Raw genomic sequence first — 14,128 nt, 5'->3', positions numbered from 1 at the left:
TCGCAAAAATAAACTAGGCCATTGGGATAATAAGCTCTTTCTTGTTGTTACTCCTCCAGCAATCTTTGGCGACCACTCCCAGCACCCAACGGGAGAAGCAGAATCAACTTCTGGTATCTGCTGGTGACAGGGCTTCCTTTCAGGAATCCTCTCCCACAAATCCCCCAATCAGCAAACCCACACAAACCAATGGGTGAAGGAGCCACATACTGTGGGCTCCAGAGCTGCCCACTCTTTTCTTCCTACACCCACAGCGGAAAAGCCTCCACATGATTCACACCCATTAAAAGTTGTTTAAGAAAAAAATAAGACATTGCTACCCCAGTGACTACGAAGGTGCCAGAAATCCCCACTCTGTCAGACTTATGTTTGTAGATATTGTTCCAGCCCCACCTTAACTGACAGTGATCCTTTGCAGTATTACGAGTGCAGTGCCCGTTGCTAAAATTGGGAGATGGGGTTATATTAGACATGGCTTGCACCTGAAAAGGAGAGGGAAAGATAAGGTGGCTGAACTTCTTGCAGAAAATGTACGGGGGGCCACCATCACACGATGCAAGATCCCTGTGGTTACTGGTGTCAGAGAGGCACCATTTTTAGGTTAGAATCAAGTTTCATGCAGCCAATTTTGAAAGAAGTCACTATAACAGAAAAGACCCACAAGAATGCACAGAAAAGTAAGGTTAGCTTATTCCACCAAAATATTAGAGGATTGAGCAATATGGTTGAAAGAGCTTCTTGCCGCTTGCAAAATTTAGAGGAAAAGATAGACATCCTGTGCCTGTCTGAACACCACATAACCACAGGGTTAGATAAGTTACGTATAAAAGATTACAGTCTAACAGCTTACTCGTGCGGAACTAATATGCAAAAAGTTGTTGCATATATTAAGATAGAACATAAGTTCAATAGCATTGCCACAAGTAGATTTTGTAGTGATAAGCGCATAGACGTGTGTGCTTGTGATTTAATGCTGAAAAACAGTTCACTTTTAATTGTATCAGTATATGGATACCCAATGGGAAATTTTGAATCATTTATGAGGAACCTGGTTACCTTAATGTGCTGCCTATCAGACATCAGCAAGCAGTTAATAGTCTGTAGTGACTGCGGAGTAGATTTTCTAAAGGATTCTGATAGGAAAAATGATCTGGAAACCTTATTTGGAACCTACAATTTGCTCTCAGTAGCTAACTTTCCAACACGAGTGGATAAAGACAGTGGGTCACTAATTGATGTTTTCTTTGACGAGGCACAAACCAAGAAAATAACTGTTTACCCAGTAACAAATGCTCTCTCTGATTATGATGCACAGTTAATCAGGATAAATGACATAGTGCCTTACAGTGTGGATACACTCAACAGGAAAGGGAAGGGGAAACTGGCTGGGGTAATAGCAGGAAATTTAAGGGGGGAGGCACTGCCATGAATGGTAAAATTCCAGTGGTTACAGGTGTTGGAGCAGCACCTTTTTTAGGATAGGTAAGACAGAAAGATGTCAAGTTCTACGAGAGGTCAGGATTGAAACAAATCTTCAGTTTAGGAAAGAAATTAAACAGCACAATTCTAGCACATTGGATCACCAATCACAGCTATCAATTATAAATTTTCACCAATCACCAGAAATTTTATCTCCACCATGTTGTATCTCAGTCCTAGGTAATTGCATTGATGAATTAGAGTCACCCAACCCAATTGACATAATCTGCCTCTCTGAACACCATGTGACCACTGGTATAGGAACTAGGCCAAAGCACAATGAGAAACTCAGACAGGAGAGTACTGCAAATGTTAGAATAAGGAAAGGTTCTCATAAAAGTATAATTAAAAATAATGTAAGTATATTTCATCAAAATATTGAGAGTTTAAAGAATAAAGTAGATGAGATTCTGGTTTGTTTAGAAGATTTAGAAGCTGAGAATGAAATAGATATACTATGCCTGTCTGAGCATCACATTGTTACTGATATGGATAAGGTAAATGTAAGTGGTTATAAGCTCTCTGCACATGTAATGAGAGAAAATATGGAGAAAGGAGGAGTTGCCATATATGTCAAAAATTATCATTGTGCAAAAAGTATAGAAACAAAAAAGTTTTGTGTAGAGAAACATATAGAAGCATGTGCCTGTGAGCTTAAATTAAATAAAGGCACATTTATAATTGTAACTGTATATAGGTCCCCATCAGGAAATTTTAATCTATTTCTGAAAAATTTGGACTCCTTGTTGTGCTATCTGTCAGACAGGGGGAAGCAAATTATTATTTGTGGGGACTTCAATGTAGATTCTCTGAAAGAGGGTAATAGGAAAAATGACCTTGAAGTATTACTCGGTTCTTTCAATTTGACACCCGTTATTGATTTTCCTACTCGGGTGGTAAAGGATAGCAGCTCACTGATAGATAACTTCTTTATAGACCAAGATAAGTTTAACCAGATAAATGCACAGCCTGTTGAGAATGGTCTTTCTGATCATGGTGCACAGCTAGTTACAATATATGACATAGCTCCATTCAGCAATACTAAACAGTCCTCCAAAGTAGTACGTTCAGTCAACGATTTAACAATTGCAAATTTCAGGGAAAGCCTACAGCAGTTAGACTGGGATGAGGTGTACCGTGAACCTGATGCCAATTTAAAATATAATTTATTTCATGACATTTTTGTAAATGCATTTGAAAACTGCTTCCCCAAGAAAATAGTTAAATATACTCGTAAGAAACCTTGTAACAAACCATGGCTTACTAAGGGTATAAAAATATCTTGTAACCGGAAAAGGGAAATGTATCTGACAGCAAGAAAGAGTAGTGACCCAGAAACTATCAAAAATTATAAAAACTACTGTGTTATATTAAGCAAAGTTATTAAAAATCCAGGAGTATGTGTATCATGTCTGAAATCAGCAACTCTGATAATAAAATTAAAACAATTTGGAATATTATTAAAAGAGAAATAGGTCAACCAAGAGCAGAGGATGACAGTATTACCATCAAATTGAATGAAAACCTTACGAACAAAAAGTCAGAAGTTGAAAATATTTTTGATAATCATTTTCTAAATGTTGTGGATATAGTAGGATCCAGGTGTTCATTAGAAGATGCTAGGCTGTTAATGGAAGAGGCCATACCTATGCAATTTGATACAATTGAAATCTCACCCACTTCTCCCTCTGAAATTAGGAAAATAATAAACTTGCTTAAAAGCAAAAACTCACATGGAATTGATGGCATTTCCAGCAAAATACTAAAAGCTTGTTCTCAACAGATAAGTAAGATTCTCAGCCACCTGTGTAATAGCTCTCTGGAACAGGGCATTTTCCCTGATAGACTGAAATATGCTATTGTTATACCTTTGCATAAAAAGGGGGATAGATCTGATGTCAACAATTACCGTCCAATCTCCCTTCTAACAGCTTTATCCAAAATTTTTGAGAAAGTAATGTATTCAAGAGTAGCTTCACATATCTGTAAAAATGAAGTACTAACAAAATGTCAGTTTGGTTTCCAGAAAGGTTTTTCAACAGAAAATGCCATATATGCTTTCACCAGTCAAATTTTGAATGATCTGAATAACCAAACACCACCCATTGGGATTTTTTGTGATCTCTCAAAGGCTTTTGATTGTGTAAATCATGAAATTCTGCTAGACAAGCTCAGGTATCGTGGCATGAGTGGGACAGTGCACAAATGGTTTAATTCATACCTAACTGGAAGAGTGCAGAAAGTTGAAATAAGTAGTTCTCGTAACATGCAAAGATCAGCACATTCCTCAAACTGGGGAACTATCAAGAATGGGGTTCCACAAGGGTCAATCTTGGGTCCTTTGTTGTTCTTATTATATATTAATGACTTGCCATTCTATATTCATGAAGAGGCAAAGTTAGTTCTCTTCGCTGATGATACAAGTATAGTAATCACACCTGAGAAACAAGAATTAACTGATGAAATTGTCAATACTGTCTTTCAGAAAATTACTAAGTGGTTCCTTGTAAACGGACTCTCACTGAATTTTGATAAGACACAGTACATACAGTTCCGTACAGTGAATGGTATGACACCATTAATAAATATAGACCTTAATCAGAAGCATATAGCTAAGGTAGAATATTCCAAATTTTTAGGTATGTCCATTGATGAGAGATTAAATTGGAAGAAACACATTGATGATCTGCTGAAACGTTTGAGTTCAGCTACTTATGCAATAAGGGTCATTGCAAATTTTGGTGATAAACATCTTGGTAAATTAGCTTACTACGCCTATTTTCACTCATTGCTTTCATATGGCATCATATTTTGGGGTAATTCATCACTGAGGAATAAAGTATTTATTGCACAAAAGCGTGTAATCAGAATAATAGCTGGAGTCCACCCAAGATCATCCTGCAGACATTTATTTAAGCATCTAGGGATATTCACAGTAGCTTCTCAGTATATATACTCTCTTATGAAATTTGTTATTAACAACCAAACCCAATTCAAAAGTAATAGCAGTGTGCATAACTACAATACTAGGAGAAAGGACGATCTTCACTATTCAAGATTAAACCTAACTTTGGCATAGAAAGGGGTGAATTATACTGGCACTAAAGTCTTTGGTCACTTACCAAATAGTATCAAAAGTCTGACAGATAACCAAGTGTTTAAGAAGAAATTAAAAGAATTTCTGAATGACAACTCCTTCTACTCCATAGAGGAATTTTTAGATATAAATTAAGAAAAAAAAATATTAAAAAAAAATAAAAAAAATAAAAAATAAAGAAAGCAAAAAACACAAAAAAATAAAGTTGTTATATTAACTTAAGTATGTTGTTAAATTAACCTAATTATGTCATGTATTGGAAAATTCGACTCGTTCCACATCATTACGAAATACCGTATTCATGATCCATGGAACTAGTATTAATCTATTCTAACACCTCAGTGGAAGTCAGTCAAAATCATTAATGACTACAGGGCAAATGTTTTAAGTGGAGTTTACAAGAAACAATCTGGGATGAAATTTATAAAGACCAAATGCCAAAATAAAATTAAAAAAAAATCAATGCACACTACAAAAACTACTCAAAATTACTAAGACAGGTAATAAAGAAACATGCACATAATGTCAGAAACCAGTACGTCTGACAACGGAGTTAAGGCAATATGCAATATAGTGAAGAAAGAGACAGGACAACCAACCACAGAAGAAGATAACATTGAATTGAATGGAAGGGTTATAAATGATAAGTCACAGGTAGCAAATGTATTTAATAATCATTTTTAAACACGATAGAAAGCATAGGGACCAACAGTTCAAGAGAAAGACCACAGAAATATGTTGAAGTAACACTCATAAAATTACATCATATGAATGTACCACCAACTTCTACTTCTGAAATTAAGAGGGTCATACATTCTCTCAAGAATAAAAGCTCTTCTTGTTTTGATGGTGTTTCCAATAGAATAGTAAAGATTTGTTCCCATACAATAAGTCTGGTATTGTCCGAAATATGTACTGCGTCACTAACTCCAGGCATTTTTCCAGAGAGACTAAAATGTGCCATTTTTAAACCCCTCTTTAAGAAAGGTGATAAGAGAGACGTCAGTGACTGCCAAGTTGTTTCACTGCTGACATCTTTTCCAAAATTTTTGAGAAGTTGATGTATTCTAGAATACTATCTCACCTTGTCTACGATAATATCCTCAGCAAATCACAGTTTGGGTTTCAGAAGGGTTGCTCTAATGAGAATGCCATTTACATGTTCACACTCCAGATACTACAGGCATTAGATAACAAAATAGCACCAGTAGGTATTTGCTGTGACCTATTCAAGGAATTTGATTGGGTGAATCATAGTATACTCCTAGATAAATTGAAGTTTTATGGGATTGATGGTATAGCCAACCAATGGATCATGTCATATCTAACCAAAAGAATGCAGAATGTTGTACTCAGTAGTAATTCGACCAACAGAATCCAGGGACACAATTCTGACTGGGGAGAAATCATGTATGGGGTTTCCTAAGGCTCAATCTTAGGTCCACTGCTGTTTCTAATGTATGTAAATGATCTACCATCTAACATACAAGGAGCAGAATTAGTTCTTTTTGCAGATGACACTGGTATTGTAATCACTCCCAGTATACATACAGAAATGGAAGAAATGGTGAACAAAGTTCACAAAAGTATCATTGACTGGTGTTCTGCAAATGGTCTTACCCTGAATTTCACCAAGACACATCATATTCAGTTCTGCACCTCTAACAGTACTGCACAAGTAATAAGTGTAACATGTGATGATGAAATAATACAAATGGTGGAAATGTCAAAATTCTTAGATGTCCGTATTGTTGAGAATTAATATTGGAAAAGCAACACATTTTGGAACTCTAAAACAACTTAGTTCAGCCACATTTGCACTTAGAATCATAGCAAATTTTGGGGGGAGAGAAATCAGTAAGTTGACATATTTTGCTTATTTTCATTCAGTAATGTCATATGGAATAATGTTCTGGAGTAACTCATCTTCAAGAAAGATCTTCATTGCCCAAAAATGTGTTGTAAGAATAATATGTGGTGCTCATCCGCGATCATCTTTTAGACATTTGTTTACGGAGTTGGGCATTATGACTATTGCTTCACACTATATTTATTCTTGCATGAAGTTTGTTGTAAATAATCCACTACAGTTCACAAAGAACAATGAGGTACATAATTACAATACTAGAAGAAAAAATGACATTCATTACTCAACTTAGGGTTGTCTTTAGCACAGAAAGGGGTGCACATTGTTGCGAGAAATATTTTCGACCACTTACCCAGGGATATAAAGAGTGTAACAGACAGCAAGGTAAAATTTGAAAATAAATTGAAAAAGTTTCTCCTTGACAACTCCTCCTATTTCGTAGAAGAATTTCTATGTTTGTAATGTGTAAAAAGTGGTGGGTAGGAATTGCTAACTCAATCTGTATAACTTGTTTTCATTTTGGGGAAAAAAATAAGAATAATAACATGGTGATGTTTAGAGTACAAACAGATGTACAAATTAATTTGCAATATGAATGTAAAATGACTCGTTCCACATCATGATGATTTATCATGCAAAATGATCCATGGAACATGAAAATAACTGTGGTGTGAACTGTTGCCGTGGCCCTTTTCATATGTAACCAGGACACCCTCAATGACAGTATAAAAGTAGCTGCAGTGGATATTACTGTCACTGGTGACCTTTCCCCCACATTTTGAGGTTACTGCCTGAACCTTACTGTATCCTCTCAGAAGCCATTTCTGATGCCTAGTGCACATGACATATCGGTGATGACTTTACAATCTTCACCCAGTTGTGCGAGCTCATCACATAACTAGACGCTCCACTCAACCTAAGACCAGAGGACCCTAATCAGATGCCAGAATGATGCTGCAAATTGACATCTGCGCTTAGAACCCATGAGTGAGTACATCAGTTCCACCAGTCACAGTAAATAATCACAGCTGTCATTGATGTCGACATGAGTGGTGACCTGTGGCTGCCTGCAGCACGTGCTCCCAGTTGCTCCTGGAATTCTCTCTTCCATCTTGTGGACAATACTGCAGATATAGCCATAAAGCATACTTTTGTCATGCCTCACTCATAAACTCCTCATCCAGTGTTCAACAGCCACTAAACACTTCGCATGAACTTTATACTCTGCATGATGCAAATGGCAATGCTGGTAAGTTTCGACACCTGAGAATCTGCTGCATGACTGCTTTTTGTCTGGGATGCTTACCAAGTAGGACCAGCACAGGATATAGAGAAGATCCAAAGGAGAGCAGCATGTCTGATTGTTGGTCCATTTAGTATGCACAAGAGCATCTCTGAGATAAGCACCAAACATCCTTGGCAAGACACTAAAACAGGTGCTGTGTGCCATGGCCAATTTACTGTTAAAATTATGGAAGTGTACAATTCAAGACAAGTTAAGCTGCATGCACTAATTCCCATGTATCACGAAATGATTGTAAAGGAAAATCATAGAATACCAAACTCATATGGAGCCTTACTGACATTTTTCCTGGACACCATTTGAACATGGAACAGGGAGGTTGGAAATGAAAGTGGTACCTAATGTACTCTCTCCCATACATCGTAATGTTGCCTTCTGAATTATAAATGTAGGTGTAGAATTAAGTAGTAGATATTGTCTAGTCTTAAATCTAAAAAGATACTTACAGATTAGTACTTAATGAAATGTATCAGTTAATGAAGATTAATAACTTTATTTGCTCATGAGCTATGTAATGTGCCTTTAATTTTGGCTCTTAATAATATTAATTGGTTTGTGCTAAAAGTCACACGCACACTGAAAAAATCTCTCTCTTTGGACTAACCCTACAAGATTTTTTGTGGCATCACATGGTAAGCTCCTTGATGACCTCAACAAAGCTCTGCCTTTGGCATGGTGACTTGCTTGCTAGCAGCCCATTCTGGTCAGTCTCTTAATTTGTTGTATCCACCGCAAGATGTGCGTCCTTTAGCTCTTTGGCTGTCAACTGGTCCCTTTATGATTGTTTGTTGCATTGCCACTAGCCTTCTGGCAGTGTGACCAAAATCGTTCAAATGATTATGGTTGACAAGAATCATCAGTCTTAGTCTGATGCCAAGCTGCCTCAGAATAGATTCATTAGTTCGATGTGTTGTCCATGGTGTTCCAAGTAATCTTCTATAACACTACATTTTGAGAGTGTCAGTCTTGTTATGATCCTCTGTTCTCATCGTCCAAGTATACAAGATTAGAGTTTGGATGAGAATGATCGTCTTGACAATAGTGGAGGTGTCCTTCCAGATGAGAAAAAGTTTAACTGAAAAATTTCTTGTAATTGAAAACTGCCTATTGATCTCAAGCTTTTAATCCTAGTATCGGTGACAAACAAATCCTAAATATTCAAAATGACTGATGACCTCATAGCCAGGAATTCTTGTGATGTCAGGTCTGTTGTCATTAGGGTGATCTACAAGCATCACTTTGGTTTTTGTGTTGTCGATTTGAAGACCATACTCAGTGCTTCGCTCGGCCAAACTTCATATAATGATTTCCAGTTGATGTTTGTTGCAATTATCAGTGTCATCTGCACACCTGAATTATATTTTCTGTCACCTATAATGATGCTATCCTACCAGTCTTCAAGAACTTCCTTTACAATGTTCTTACTGTATGCATTGAACATTGGTGCAGAGAGAACGAAACATTCTCCTGCTGGTATTCCTAGAAAAGATGTGTGAGAGGGTGTTATTGATTTTTAAAGTTGCTGTGTACATACTTAATATTGCCAAATAGGCCTTAGAATGTATATACTACATATTGAATTTCGTGATGTGAAGTTTTTCTTAGTGGTCTTGGTTAATTTCTTTGCTATTTTGTGCCATTCAGCACATTTGTAAAGGTCCTATTATCTGTGTAATCAGAGAAAATGCGTGTTAGCATAGTCTTTAAGTACTCGGACAAGATGATAGAGGACACTATGATGTGGGAAATCTGTTTGGAGACAGAACTGTTATTTAATTTGGCATTGTAATGTTTGTCATGAACTTGTGTAAATTTTGCAGGAGGGAATGGAGGGCAACAAGTGACAACTACAGTTGTTGTAACTGACGTTATTGCATCACTATGTGTCGAAGATGGCGTCAGTTGTGGAAGTATTGAATATAGAAGTTCGCGAAAATAGTGTTATACAGTGTCAATCTTGCAAAAAGTGCACGAAACCTGTTAAAAGTGGCTTCGTCTGTGTCCAGTGTAACCATAAATTTCATTTTCGTTGCGGAAATGTTGATCCTTCCCTGAGAAGCGATGATAATTGTGCTGCTATGTGGAACTGTGCGGATTGTAAACAAAAGGCTGCATCCCTTAATGATCAAGAAACGTGTACGTGTGATGCAGCAAGGAAGACCGACAGTATCAAAAAGGAAAACCTATCATATATTACAATTATTGGACTCTTACAGGACAAATTAAAAAAAACTGTACGAGAAATATGAATTAAATCCACACAAGTCGGAGCAATGGCGTGGTAAAACAAAAACCAAAGATGTGAAAATCGTTGCTTCATCCTCCGAAAATGATCTGTTGTTAATTATTGGTGAGCTACGAGAGGACACAAAAATTCTGAGTGATGAAAACAGAAGACTCAAGCTTAAATTGGAAGAGAGTGGTCATCAGGTATGTTTTAATATCCCCAAACCTATGGAAGGATTGCCAGAAAGTGAAGCTACGACTAAAACTGCTCACAACAGGCCTAGCAGTAGATGGGTAACTGTAAAATCGAAGGGGAGTGCTTACGAACATATTAACAATAAACATAGGCAGGATTTTGTGTTACCATTAAATAACAAATATAATTCACTTCAAAACACAGATGACATAGAAACTGTATCAGCACACTCATCTGATAAGGTGGTGCAGGACTCTCAAAACTTAGCGAACAGCCAAGTAAGGTATAAGAAAAAACGTAAAATCAAGATTTATTCAGACAGTTACGCCAGAGGATTAGCAGCTATGTTAACGGAAAGCGGACCTCGTGTGATTAATGAGTTTGAAATAGAAAGTACCGTTAAATCAGGAGCTGGTTTACGAGATGTTTCAACATCAGTCAAGAAAGAAAGCAAGCACAGTCCTCGCGGACAGAGACTTTGTAGTGGTAATGGTCGGAGCAAACGACATCAACAGAAACGAAAGGAAGATTGCTACTTCGACACTGAAGAAGACTCTCGGAATGTTAACCCACACCAATGTGATTGTTGTTGTTAATGTGCCACATCTACATGATTTGCCCCAGTAGTCATGTGTGAATAAGGAAGTGGAACACACAAACAAGGAGTACAAAGCACTTTAAGAATGTTTCCTTAATTAACATCAGTAGTTGTAGCAGAGGATGGCATACCAAGCATGGTCAACATTTCAGTTATCTAGGTAAACGTGTTTTAAGTGATACAATTATCAGAATAGTATTATTGGATAAGCTAGAGAAGGAAAAAAGACCAGTAATGTGTTTGGGTTATGTTTCAACTGAGATGACAAAAAACTTGTCTATATAGACCAGGTTGGGTGTTCTAGCAACATAAGGACACAACCTGGTCAACTTTCATGCAGTAACAGTAGGTCATGTCAACTAAGAGAATATGCAAAAAAAGAAATACCTAAAGTAGAGTTTAAAATATGCTACCTCAATATTCAGGGCATGGCAGATAAAAACTTAATTGTCAACGAATTTTCAAATGAAAACGTGATAGATATTCTATGTTTAAGTGAACATTGGTGGAAAGAGGATGATCTTGGGTACAAAGTATTGGATGATTACACACTACTGAGTTGCTATTGCAGAAAACAGCACTTACGTGGTGGGGTAGCAATATATGCAAAAACACCTCTTGCACCAAACTGTGGCAGGATAGATCTCAATACCCTTTGTGATAAAATGCGTTTTGAAATGTCAGGTCTAGTAATTGAGAGCCTTAAGCTAATGGTGGTAGTAGTAGTGTACAGGCCACCTAGTGGTGACCCCCATATCTTTCTGGAGAAACTTGAGGAACTCTTAATGTACATATGTATACCGAAATGGAAAAAATACAATGTTGTCATTGGAGGGGATATCAATCTAAGTTTTGATGTCCTGCAGGACAGAAAAACTGTGACAGAGCTCAAAAATGTGCTTCGACAATTTAACCTGTACTATGCTAACTGCAAACCTACCAGAGGCTCTTCCTGTCTAGACAATATATTTACAAATATTAAGAGAACTTGTATGTCCACTGATGTAATTAGTTCCCCTTTCTCAGACCATGATGCAGTATATCTTAGTCTTAATAATGTAACTTCAGACTGCACCAAACCAGAATCTAAAACTGTGATTACTAAACCAGTGAGCAGAGAGAGGATGGATAGGTTTAGACATGCCCTCACTTATTTCTGTTGGGACACATCTTTTATTAGGCTTCAACACTGTTCAGCTGATATTGTATTCACAGAGCTTTTCTCCATCTTTTTAAATGTATTTGAAAATAACATCCCTCTGAAAAAATGTACAGTGAATATTAGTAGTAATTACAAGAAAAGGAAAACGAAGGAATGGTATACTCCACAGTTAGGGCAACTGAAAAATACTGTTACGCTATATTCTAGTCTGTACAAAACCAGTAAATCAGAACTGTATAAAGACCTGTATGCTATAGCTAAATGCAAGTATAGGAAGGCAATAAATGAAGCAAAGAAACTGCATAACATAGTAAACATTGAAAAATCTAACAATAAATGCAAGAAGGCCTGGAGTGTAATAAACTCCATTGCACACACTAAACACAAAGAGGAAATTGCCATTACCCCAGAAGAATTTAATAAATATTGCATTCAGTCCATTGACGAAATTAGTAGTTCAATAATCAAACCACCTGAAAATGCACTTAGTATTATGGACAGCTGCTTTGAAAAGCTTCCCCCAAGCACCTTCACTTTCACAGAAGTGAGCCTAAATAATATCCTAAAAATAGTGAAAAATTTCAAACCTTCAGTTAGTGTTGATTACTATGATATGTCATGTAATTTGTTGAAAGATGTTATTGATTGTGTGATTTATCCTTTAACCTTTTGTGTTAACAAATGCCTAGTTGAAAGTAAGTTCCCCGACATACTAAATATTTCTAGAGTTGTGCCCATATACAAAAAAGGGGAAAAGAACTGTCCCGCTAGTTACAGACCTATATCCATAACCCCAGTTTTTTCAAAAATCTTAGAAACGATTATGTATGAGCAAGTTAGTGCCTATTTGGGTAAACTAATTATAATTAGTGATAAACAGTTTGGATTTAGGAAAGGTAAATCCACAACGGATGCAATGGACTCCCTCGTAAAATTAGTCCTAGATGTGTTCGAGGCTAGGGACTATGCCCAGGCTACATTTTGTGACCTGAGCAGAGCCTTTGACTGTGTAGAGCATGACACTGTGCTGAATAAGCTAGTTTACTATGGTTTTGATGACAACAGTATAAATATGTTCAGGTCTTTTCTAGAGAACCGTCAACAAGTTGTGTGCATTGGTAGGGAGAAATCAAATTTGGTTAATGTTAGATACGGAGTGCCTCAAAGGTCGGTGCTTGGACCTTTACTGTTTATACTAATGATTAATGACCTGCCCTTATTCATAAATTTTCATACAATATTGTATGCTGATGACACAACTTTTCAACATAAAAACTCTGATCTAGGTACACTGAAAACACTGACCGAAAATACCCTTGCTCAGTTCTCATTATGGTTCAAAGCTAATGGCTTCTTGCTAAATGAAAACAAACCCCAGACACTTTACTTTAGCCTCAAAGAGATTCCTAACTACCAGGAATTAGAAACTGTTAAATTTTTAGGTGTTACTATTGACAATAAATTGACGTGGGAACCACACATTAAAAATATATTGGCTAGGCTTTCAAGAGTTATTTATCTAATTAGAAGTTTAAAAAGACATGTTCCCAATGACTATGTGAGATCAGCATATTTTGCCTTCTTCCGAAGCATCATCTCTTATGGAATTTTACTGTGGGGTAGTAGCTGCCATGTAAATGACATTTTACTTTTACAGAAGAGAGTAATAAGAATAATAACGGGTTCTGATAAAACTGAACATTGTAAACCTCTGTTTATTAAATTGCAGTGTCTTACAGTAGTGAACTTATTCATCAACAATGTTTTAATGTACATTAGAAACAATGTGTCTAATTTTGTGTTGAGAAGTGATATTCATAGCCATAATACTAGAAACAGAACATATGTAGACGTACCATATCATAGATTATCAAAATCGCATAACTCTTACCTAGTTCTTGGACTAAGGATGTTTAATAGACTAAGTGCTGACTTTAACGAACTGCCTGTAAATATCTTTAAAGCTAAATTATACAAGCTACTAGTGAACAATCCGTTTTACACCATTGATGAATTCTTTGAAGATGAAAATACTGTATTCTAACGTGTAACTATTTTATGTAAACCAATTTACATTGATATAGTAGTTTATGTAGAAATATATGCTCTTGACTTTGTCTATTGCTGTAATCAGCTGAATGACAATAAAATTATTATTATTATGTGCTTCTTGTTCTACAAACAGTGCTTAGTTAATATT

General features: G+C 36.5%; 1 protein-coding gene across 1 annotated transcript in view; it reads left to right on the top strand.

Annotated features, from left to right (window-relative positions):
• The window catches only part of LOC124789311 (histidine--tRNA ligase, cytoplasmic), a 61,946-nt gene that overhangs the window by 16,477 nt on the left and 31,341 nt on the right, over nucleotides 1-14,128 (top strand). The gene's annotated exons all lie outside the window — the stretch shown is intronic.

Source organism: Schistocerca piceifrons, chromosome 3, assembly GCF_021461385.2.
Source record: "Schistocerca piceifrons isolate TAMUIC-IGC-003096 chromosome 3, iqSchPice1.1, whole genome shotgun sequence".
Lineage (NCBI taxonomy): Eukaryota > Metazoa > Arthropoda > Insecta > Orthoptera > Acrididae > Schistocerca > Schistocerca piceifrons.
This window is presented reverse-complemented; position numbering and strand designations above follow the sequence as displayed.